Raw genomic sequence first — 11,797 nt, 5'->3', positions numbered from 1 at the left:
AAATTCTCAAACTGTTTTCCAAAGTGGTCGTACCATTCCATTTCCACTAGCATTGTGTGAGCAGCCCAGCTGCTTCTTACCCTTTGGAACACTCAGTGTGGTCGGTCTTTTTTAATTTGATCCATTCGAATAGGCGTGCCATGGTATCTGACTGCGGTTCTTATTTGCAATTCCCTAGTAAATAATGACGTTTGGCATCTTATGTGCTTATTTGCCACCTGTAACTTTTCTTTAGTGAAGGGTTTAACTCTTTTGTCAATTTCTGGAGAATTTTTGTCTTCTTCTTGAGTTGTAAGGGTGTTTTAATATTCTACTTATGAGTCCTTTATCAAATAATGTGTTTTTACAAATATTTTTCCAAGTCTATGGCTTGTCTTCTGAGTTTCTTAACAGTACATTTCAAAGAGTAGCTTTTTTTACTGTATAAAGTCCAATTCATGAAATTTTTCTCTATGGTTTCTACTCATTTTTGTCCTATCAAAGAAATCTTTGCCTAATCCAAGGTCATAAAGATCATATCCTATGTTTTCTTCTAGGAGTTTTATAGCTTTATGTCAATGATCCACTTTAATTTTTACCTACAGAAACATCTTTCACTTGCCTTTACTCACACTCTTTCTCCTTTTCCCCAAACCTAATTCCCTGGGGCAGGCCTCTTTCTGGGAGCTCAGGGCAGGTGTCCATGCCTAAACCAATCTCCGTGGTCAGAGGTGGGGAGAGTGTCTGGCAGCTGCAGCTGGATCGCATGCCTGCTCAGGTCGGAGCACAGTGCTCAGGGCCCCAGGGCAACATGCGGCGCCACTGGGACTCGTGGGGCTGAGCAAACACGGGCAGATCCATAACTAGAGAAAGTGCATGTTTTATCTTAGACTGGAAAGATAGTACGTGTCTATAAAGCCTGGAATCTGGCTCTACCTACCTAATGCTTATATTTTAAGCAATTGATTTGAAATACAGGCTTCTTGCTATTAAGTTAACAGATCTTAACCGATACTCAAACACAACTTTCTATATTGCCTGACAAAGTCCAAGTCATCTTTCCGTGCCTAATCTACTAAAATGCCTGTTGTGAAGCCCCGGGGAACTCCTCAAACCAGGTGAGCACTACTATGGCATTTGTGGAGAAAACACATTGGTTTTCTCCAACCAACTGTGAGCTCCTGGTGAGCAAGAACATTATCTTGTTTGTCTCTGTCTGTCTCAAAGACTAGCTTAATTCCTGGTACATAACATTTTAGTACTTGCTGAATATTTGGTCTGTCCTACAATTATTTGTCAAATATTAATTAGATAATGAGAGAAAGACAACTTTAAAGACTCTCAAGAGGTGAAATTACCTTGCAGAACTTTTTACAAGAAATATCCTCACTTGAGATTGATGGCCGATTCGCACTCAGTGAAACAAAAACAGAGGTAGAGAAGCTAAGATCAATCTCGTTCTGCCTTTTCATCCTTGCCCTGGGAAAACATAAGGTGCAATGTTGAGCCGAGGCCCACTTACTGAAGAACAGTTAGCTTCGTCACTGAAGAGCCCTCGAGTCGGCGGGGCTACTACATTTAATCTCACTCACTCTATTCCACAGCACAGCTGCTACTTTGCTGGCACCGATGCTCGAAGAATAGCAAATATGAGAAAGGAAGTCTGTGGTGACGAATTGTGAAAAATAAAACATTCTGGAAATTTTACAAAGAAAAGTGTGGTCCTCAAATAGAAGTTTCTGGATAGAACTGAGAGCAGAAATTGCCAAGAAGCAAAGTGAGAGCTAATTGGGTCAAGGTAATCAGAAATTCAAATAAAAACTGCTGTTAAGGATATTTATCTGAACTCTACAGGTATGAAATATGAGCTTAAAGGCTATAATTGTCAAATGTTCTTTGATTTTTTAAATAAAACAATTTCTGGACATTTAGAACAGATCCTTTAAGTAAAGGAACACATTTGCGTGAAGAGGAGATTCCCATTGTAAAACCTTTACACAAGTCTGGAGCAGTGGGGGACAGTGCGCACCCTGCTTCCATTTCGAGTGCCCGCAGAGGCTCTTTGAAGGACACAAATGTGTGAGGCAGAAAGACAGCCTTTCCTGGGCCCCTAGGAGCCTCTGTGAACCCCCCCACCCCATCATTCCAGAGTCCTTATGCCCACAGCCTCCCTTCCCGCTGAGCCTCTCTTCTCCCAGGGTGCTGCACATCTGAGTCATCCTGCGAAGCCCCGCTCTGCACATGAAGAATTGTGAATGGTAAACAGTTCAGTGAGAGCCAGGGCTGAGAGTCAGGGAGGAGACTCTGAATATAGAAAAAAAATTGATCACCAGGCAACTCAAGAACCTGGATAGGAGGCAGAGGACAAGTAGAGAAAGACTCTAACTGTTTGGATTTAGTTAAAATCAAGGGCTGGATGATGCAAGTTGGGGGGGGGGGGGGTTCTATCTGAACTAGGATGGAAGCTGGCAGCCAGGGCCAAGTCTCACTTCTTCATGGGAAGCCACTAGAGAGCAACTCCACCACTATCTGGGAGCTCCAGGACTTTATTTTGGACTATACATACCACCCTAGGTTGCAATGTAAACTAGGGACTTAATTATTTTTCTTGTTTACACATGGGTTATGTATTTAATTTCTGTTTTTTACGGGTTTTCTGCGAGCTTGGGGGAGAGACAATAAATTCTAAGCTAATATAACAAAAAAACATGCAACAAATTCTTAAGAACGGAAAATTGTATATGCTTATTACCACACTAACTTTGCCATTTTACTTATAAACTTTAGGCTCAGCAGGAAGCGAGGCTGTGGGCATAAGGACTCTGGAATGACAGGGAGTTCACAGAGGCTCCTAGGAGCCCAGGAAAGGCTGAGTCTTTCTGCCTCACACGTTCATATCCTTCAAAGAGCCTCTGCAGGCACTTGAAATGAAAGCAGGGTGCGCACTGTCCCCCACTGCTTCAGACTTGCGTAAAGGTTTTACGATGGGAATCTCCTCCTCATGCATATGTATTCCTTCATTTAAAAGACCTGTTCTAAGTGTCCAGAAATTGTTTTATTTTAAATATTTATATATCTATTTCTAGATAGAAGGGAAGAGGAGAGAGTGGGAGAGAAACATCAATGTATGGTTGCCTCTCATGTGTCCCCTGCTGGGGACCTGGCCTGCAACCCAGGCATGTACCCTAGACTGGGAATCAAACCAGCGACCCTTTGCTTCACAGGCCCATGCTCAATCCACTGAGCTACACCAGCCGGGGCTGTTTTATTTTTTAAATCAAAGAATATGTGACAATTATAGCCTTTAAGCTCATAGTTCATACCTTTTTAAGGTATGAACTTAAAAAAATCTACCATTTTTTAAGTTCAAAAAATGTAGATTCCTGTTTAAACAATTAATTTTGTGCAAGTCTTCAATGCTTACTAAAATTTGCTTATTTTAGCACCATTTGTGAATATTTTTGTCCTCTCTATTAACTGGTCCAATTATGTACTGTTCCAATTGTATAACGTAGATAACTTATGTATAATAGTATTTCCCACACTGCGTTTTGAAATTTTGAGAGGTTTCTGGAAATCAGACCCACTGAACAACCAATAATTGTGTGACACTGGTGTCTTTGAGACATCCGGGTGGGCGGGCTGGCACTTCGGTTTCTAAATAAGAAACAGCTGCCTAAAGTTTTTGTTTTTTCTACAATCCAGCACCATGACACACCTGCCTCTCTCCTTCCTTGCACGTCCACTCCCTTAATCATTAAGCCCTCGGGACAGTTAGGTTCTGGTCAGCATTAAACAATCGTAAGGTCTGTTGACCACAGAAACAGAATTTTGTTCAAACTAAAGATAATACCTAGGTCTGACTTGTGTTTCGACACCAGACCCAGAAAAGCAGAACGACCCACCAACCACACCCTTGAGAAACCAGACAGAACAACTGCATGGCTGACTTTAGAGCTAGATGAAATGGCCGACTGCCCCCCACCCTGGCTCCAGCTAATCAGTGGAGACTATGACCCTAACTCCCTTAGCCAACATGATTAGTAATTTTTACACTATGTAACCCATCCCCTAGAACGCCTCAGGGAGCCAGGTCTTACAGCACTTGCTCACCTGTTACTCCAGTCTTGGTGCCATTTCCTTAAACAAGCCTTTACTTTCTTTGCTGCAAACTCCTATTCACATTCAACTGGGCTTTGATGTGTGCAGGAGAATGAGCCCCTTTAGTTTGGTGACACAACCATCAAATTCCTCCTATTTCACACCAAAAGTTAAGTGCTGTGGCTCAAAAAATGAAATTTGAGGAAGAGAAATATGATTGGTCAACCAGTTCTCTTGTTTATTTGCCCAAACTTTGCATCTATCCTATAAAACCCAACTCCAAGTGACTCAACCAAAAGTTAATTTCATAGAGAGAAACTTAGCCAGAAACAATTTGTTTAAAAGCAAATTAATCAGTGTAAAATAATTTAGTAGTTGCTATAAAAATTTGATTGCAAAATATTGACACCAGTTTTGATTTTTTTCAAATATTACTAACTTTGAAGCTACTCTCTTAGATCTCTTTCTGAAAACTATCAAGAGTTTTTCTTTTCTTACTTTAAAATATTCAGTCAATAAGGATATTGTGGCATTGAACAACACTTCAGATCAAATAGACTTAATTGATACATACAGAAACTTTCACACCAAAGAAGCAAAATCTACATTCCTTTCAAAAGTACATGGATCATTTTCAAAGATAGATCACATGATAGGACACAAAACAAGCCTCAACAAATTTTTAAAAATTGAAATCACATCAAGCATCTTCTGAGATCACAGTAGCTTGAAACTAAAAACTAACCTCAGTGAAAAAACTCAAAAATATTCAAATACATGGAGACCAAATAGCACATTATTAAATAATGAATGGGTTAACAATGACATCAAGAAAAAACCCAAAAGTTTCTGAAAACAAATGAAATGAACTCACAACAGTCCAAAACCTATGGGACACAGCAAAGGCAGTCCTGAGAGGGAAGTTCATAGCTATACAGACCTACCTAAAGAAGACAGAAAAACATCAGATAAACAATCTAACCCTATATCTACAATAACTAGAGGAAAAACAAACAAAGCCCAGAGCAACTAGAAGGAAAGAAGGAATCAAAATCAGAGCACAATTAAATGATATAGAGACTAAAAAAAAAAAATTGAAAAGATCAATAAATCCAGGAGCTGGTTCTTTGAAAAAATAAACAAAATTGAAAAGCCTTTAACCAGGCTCATCAACAAAAAATGAGAGAGGATCCAAGTAAATAAAATCAGAAATGAAAGTGAAGTTACAACTGATACCACAGAAATACAAAGGATTGTAAGAAATTACTATGAACAACCCTATGCCAAGAAATTTGACAACCTAGGTGAAATGGACAAATTTCTAGAAACATACAATCTTTCAAAACTGAATCAAAAACCAGTAGAAAGCCTGAACAGACCAATAACAACCAGTGAAATTGAACCAGTAATCAAAAAAACTCCCAGCACACAAAGACCCTGAACCAAACAGCTTCACAGGCAAATCTTACCTAACATTTAAAGAACCCCTATCCTTCTCAAATTATTCCAAAAACTTCAAGAAGAAGAAAGACTCCCAAACTCTTTATATGAGGCCAGTATTATCCTAATTCCAAAACTGAGTAAAAACACAACAAAAACTACAAGTCCATATCTCTGATAAACATAGGCACTAAAATCCTCAACAAAATATTGGCAATCTGGATGAAGCAATACATTAAAAAGATCATATACCGTGATCAAGCGGGATTTATCCCATGGATGCAAGGATGGTACAATATTCACAAATCAATACATGCAATACATCATATAAACAAAAGGAAAGACAAAAATCACATGATCATATAAATAGATGTGGAAAAAGCATTTGATAAGGTACAGCACCCATTTATGATAATAACAGTCAGCAAAGTGGGAGTAGAGGGAACGTTCCTCAACATAATAAAGGCCATATATGAGAGACCTACAGCCAACATCATACTCAACAGGCTTTCCCACTAATATCAGGAACAAAACAAGGGTGTCCACATTCACCAGTTTCATTCAACATAGTATTGCAAGTTCTAGCCACAGTGATCAGACAAAAAAAGAAATAAAAGGCATCCAAATTAAAAAGGGTAAAGTAAAACTGTCATTATTGGCAGATGACATGGTAGTATACATAGAAACCCTACAGTCTCCACCAAAAAACAACTTGACCTAATTAGTGAATTTAGCAACATTGCAGGAAATAAAGTCAATATTCAGAAATCAAAGGTATTTTTGTACACCAACAATGAAATATCAGAAACAGAAATCAGAAAAAAAAAGCCCCATTTACTATAGCAACATAAAAAACTAAGTACCTCGGAATAAATTAACCAAGGAGGTAAAAAGCCTGTACTCAGAAAACTACAGAACGCTGAAAAAAAGAAATTAAGGAAGATTCAAATAAATGGAAGCATACACCATGGTCATGGATTGAAAGAATTAACATCACTAAAATGTCATACTACCCAAAGAAATTTATAGATTCAATGAAATCCCTATTAAAATACCAATGGCATATTTCACAGATATAAAACAAATATTTCAAAATTTTATATGGAACCATAAATGACCCCAAATAGCCTCAGCAATCTTGAGAAAGAAAAAGAAACTAGGAGGGATCACAAAACTTGATATCAAACTGTATCACAAGGCTGTTGTTATCACAACTACCTCATACTGGCATAGAACAGACGCATAGATTGACTGAACAGAACAGAGAGCCCAGAAATAAACCCAGGTCTCTATGTTCAATTAATATTTGACAAAGAGGGCAGGAGTATAAAATGGACTATAATAGCCTTTTCAACAATGGTGTTGGGAGATCTGGACAGCTACATGCAAAAATGTCATACTACCCAAAGAAATCTATAGATTCAATGCAATCCCTATTAAAATACCAATGGCTTATTTGAAACTAGACCACCAACTTATACCATGCACAAAAATAAACTCAAGATGGATAAAAGACTTAAATATAAGTTGCAACACCATGAAAGTCCTACAGGAGAATATAGGCAGGAAATTTTCAGGCATTCCATGCAGCAATATTTTCACTGATATGTCCCCTAGAGCAAGGGATATAAAGAAAGGAATAACCAAAAGGGACTACATCAAACTAAAAATCTTCTGCACAGCTAAAGAAAACATCAGCAAAATGAAAAGGGAACCAACCACATGGGAAAATATGTTTGCCAATGATACTTCAACAAGGGTTTGATTTCCAAAATATATAAAGAACTCACACAACCCCACATTAGAAAGACAAATAATCCAATTAAAAAATGGGCAAAGGTCTTGGCTGACGTGGCTCATTGGATTGAGTACCAGCCTGCAAACCAAAGGGTCACTGATTCGATTCCAGAGCACGTGTCTAGGTTGCGGAGCACATGCCTGCATTGTGGACCAGGTTCCAATAGGGGACGCACAAGAGGCAACCACACATTGATGTTTCTCTCCCTCTCTTTCTCTCTCCCTTGCCCTCTCTCTAAATATAAATAAATAAAATCTTTTTAAAAATATAGGCAAAGGACCTGAACAGACACTTCTCCAAGGAGGACATACAGAGGGCCCAGAGACATATGAAAGGATGTTCAACATCACTAGTTATCAGAGAGATGCAAATTAAAACCACAATGAGATACCATTTCACACCATCAGAATGGCCATCATAAACAAATCAAGAAACAACAAGTGCTGGCGAGGTTGTGGGGAAAAGGGAACCATAGTGCACTGTTGGTGGGAATGCAGGTTGGTGCAGCCACTGTGGAAAACAGTATGGAATTTCCTCAGAAAACTAAAAAAGGATCTGCCTTTTGACCCAGCAAGTTCACTGCTGGGACTATACCCTAAGAATCCTGAAACACCAATTCAAAAGAGCCTAGGCACCCCAGTGTTCATAGCAGCACAATTTACAGCAGCCAAGTGCTGGAAACAGCCTGAGTCCCCATCAGTAAATGGGTGGATCAAAAAACTGGTTCATTTACACAATGGAGTGTAAATTTCTACACAGCAGAAAGATAGAAGGAGCTCCTACTTTTTGCATCAGCATGCATGGAACTGGAGAGCATTATGCTAAGTGAAATAAGCCAGGTGGTGAAAGACAAATACTATATGAACTCACCTATAAGTGGAACCTCATGAACAAAATAAACAAATTAGCAAAATAGAGCCAGAGGCAAGGAAACAAGGAACATAGATGGACAGCAACCAGAGGGGAGGCAGGAGGGAGATAAGGGTGGGAAGAAAGGGAAGGGACTCGTGAGGAACATGTATGAGTGACCCATGGACATGGACAGCAGGGTGGGGATTGACTGCAGTAGCTGGGGGTGGAGTGAGCACAGAAGAGCAAAGGGGAGAAAACTGGGACAAGTGTAATAGAACAAAAATAAAATATTTTAAATAAATAAATAATTCGAGTTCATTTTTTAGTCAATCATTCCTTCTCTGTTCTGTCTGTGATCGTGAAAGTTTGTAATAACCTAACTCTCTAACGGTAGGAGACAAGTCCCTCACCTGAGCTGCTACTAACATCTGACCAGGAGAAAATTCTGAGATGCTCTAAATTAAATCGCAGTGGCCAGAGAAGGAGAGAGGTAGAATTGTTAGTCTTTTAATGGGTGGCCAGCCAACAAGACTGCTCACATTCCTTCCACTGCCTGTTGGAATTTTGGATTAATCTCCAAGTGGCTGTTTCCACTTGCTGGGTCAAAAGGTTATTTTAGCCAGGAGCCTCGCTTGTTACACCTGGGCCTCCCGAACCGCTGCCCACAGCTTACGTGCAGGAGCAGACATTTCTTTACACTGGCCCTGTGCTTACCCCTGAGACAACTCCACTTCACCTTCCCCTACCCATTTTCTTATAACTACTGTCAATTCATTTATATGGCTTATATCTTTCTTCCCACTTCCCCCTATTGATGATGCATAAAAATGCTTGCAAATTCCAAGATGAGAGACATGGCATCTTTTCTACCTAGCCACTCTGCTGGGGCATTTAGACTCCAGGGCCCAAGTCTGGTCTTCCTGTGGTTAGCATTTTGGCCCAGTAAAACCTTACTTTAGAAAAGACTTCAGTTGTAGAAGTTACATTGTTTTTGTTTAAAATACCCATTATCTCCATCCTTATCCAGCAAACCTTCACCTTCTCCTCAACCCACCCAACTCCACCTCCTACCCTCACTCTCAACAGATGGCTTTGCCTCCTTCTGTGCAGAGCAATTAGAAAATACCAGACATAAAGCCTCCCGTTCCTCCATTACCACCCGCAACCTTATCTGTATCTTTGTCTCACTAACAGAGACATCTGCGCTTATCTAAAGCTGTGCTGGAAGTTGTGCTCTGGGCTCTAGAGTCTCTCTCCCTCCCACCTCTCCCCACCCCCAGCAATCACCCGCTCCCTCCCCTGTGCCTTCTTCAACCTTTCCTTTTTACTCAATCAGCATGTAAACAGTCACAAATCTCTTCATCCTAAAAGCCAATAAAGGCTCAGCTTGGTTGGGGGGGACAGGAGCATAAAAGACTCACAGTGGCCTTGACTCTCAGTCCCTAGTTTCCACTGGGGGTCACTTTCTGCTGCTTGTACCTGTGCAATAGGAGTTTTTCCAGAATCATTAGTTCTGGAATGCTCTGACCAGAAGTCCCTGTGGTGTCTTGAAGGCACTCCCACACCCAGATGGCATCTAGGCTCCCAACAGCCTGGGCCCAGGAGGGGAAAGCAAAGCTGAGAATAGTTAGCAGCTAAGTCCAGACTCTAAAGGACTTGAAGAGTTTCCTTGGAGAAATACTCCACTGACATGCCCCTTGTCTGTTACCCAGAAACATCCTCTGAGGGTAAAATTGGGGTTTTTGAAAGGAAAATGTCAGGTGGAATTTCCGCTTGGGAGAAAAGGTTCATAAGCCTCTTAGTTAACATTGAAAGCTCCACCCCATTAATAGAACTACCTGTATCCCAATGTTTAGGAACCAGAGTGCTCTCTGAAATTCTTGCATTTCCCAGGGAAGAAGCCAGGAATTCCAATTCACACAAGGGTCCTGAATGTGACCAAAGCTTCTGTGATAATTCATCCCTTGTTTTGCATCAGAAAACTCACTCAGGAGAGGAAAAAGTGTAAGTATGAAGCCCATGGGAAGTGGGAAGATTTTCAGTCACAGAGCAAACCTGAGGACGCACAGGAGAATCCACATGGGCGAGAGGCCCGGTGAGCTTGCCGAGTGCAGCAGCAGCAGCTTCCGCCAGCGCTCACATCTGCCTCAGTACATGTGAGTCCACACAAAGGAGCAACCGTCCCGTGGAGCATAGGCGGAAGAGGTTTTACAGGATTCCCAGATTAACACAGCATCAGAAAAACCCACACTGACCAAAGAAAGCCTGTGCATGTACCAACTCTGGTAAATATTTTGGTCAGAAAACAAATCTTGATTAGCCTGAGATTATGCACACATCAGCCAGCCAGTTCTGGCACACACGGTACACAAAATGCTTCAGACAGCCCTGACATCTTGCCCTCCCAAGAAGGGCCCTGAGGACAACTCTGAACACTACAGACTGTGGAGAAATTTTGCTTTTGTTCTCACAATTCAAGCTCTTAAAATACCCTGAATGTGCAATGCACTTTCCTCATACTTCTGAACTTACTTCTCATCGGAGCATTCATAAAGAAAAAAGTCCCACACATGCCAAACATGTGCAGAAAGTTTCATTTCAGATTCAGAGCTAACATGCCAGGAGAAGAGCCACACAGAAGAGGGACTTTTTAAATGTACTACGTGGGGAGGAAGCTTCAGGTTGAATATGCTTGTCGGTAGTCACCAGAGAACTCATATGAAAAATGCCATGTAAATGCAGCACATTGTCACTCAAATAAATAAAGACTCTCAACTGGACATTCCCTTGCAGTTCCCCTTCTTCCCCTCCACAGCCAGACTCCTCATGGAGACGTCAGCTCTTTCTGCTTCTGCCTGTGGTCTTCCCATTCTCTCCTCTACCCACCCCAGTCTGGCGCTGGCTAAGATCATCAGTGCCCATGGCCGTCATGTTGTCCAGTCCCAACGCACATTTCCCTGTGCTTATCATACTTGACCTCTGCAGCACTGGCTGCCAACCTGACCCTCCTTGTCAAAGTCCCATTCCCTTGGCTGCCACGACAATTGCCTTCCGTGGCAATTCCTCCTTCTCCTCTGAGGATCCTTCTTTTCCCACTCACCTTTTAAAGACCGCTGTTTTCCCAAGCCCCATGGTTCAAACTTCTGCTCTTCTCCATCCAGATGCTCTGTACCCTGAGGACCTTTGGTAAAGCGTGATGGCTAAAGATGTGGACTCCGAGTTTGAATCCTTCATCCCATCACACACTAGCTCTTTTCCCTCCAGCAAGTGACTCTCTGAGCCTCAGTTTCAGCATCTGTAAAATGAGAGTAATGATTCCTTTGTCATAAGGTTATTTTGATCATGCAAATGTGGTAATGCATGGAAAACAATAAGCACAGTGCTTGGAAATATACTAATAAGTCACTCAGGAAATGTTATCTATTATTTTATGTCTTGCCTTAAGCTCCGAAACATCTGGAAGGCTATGAAGGTATAGCTTATTACCAGAAATAAGGCAATCTCACTACTAGTTGATGGCTGAGCCCAGAAGATGGTGCCAGGCATCTTGTCCCTCTTTGGTACTTTCCAGCCCACACACAGTCCAGCTTGAAATCTTCTTTCCTGAACACACGATATGTTCTCTGT

At 41.1% G+C, this 11,797-nt stretch overlaps 1 pseudogene; it reads left to right on the top strand.

The window, feature by feature from the left end:
- Positions 1 to 682: 682 nt before the first annotated feature.
- On the top strand, positions 683 to 10,906 carry LOC128628199 (zinc finger protein 597-like; annotated as a pseudogene).
- The last annotated feature ends 891 nt before the right edge of the window (positions 10,907 to 11,797 follow it).

Source organism: Artibeus jamaicensis, unplaced genomic scaffold (assembly GCF_021234435.1).
Source record: "Artibeus jamaicensis isolate MK-2021 breed Jamaican fruit bat unplaced genomic scaffold, CSHL_Jam_final contig_588, whole genome shotgun sequence".
NCBI classification, from domain to species: Eukaryota; Metazoa; Chordata; class Mammalia; order Chiroptera; family Phyllostomidae; genus Artibeus; species Artibeus jamaicensis.
Note: the sequence above shows the minus strand (reverse complement) of the source record. Positions and strands in the feature narration are given on the sequence as shown.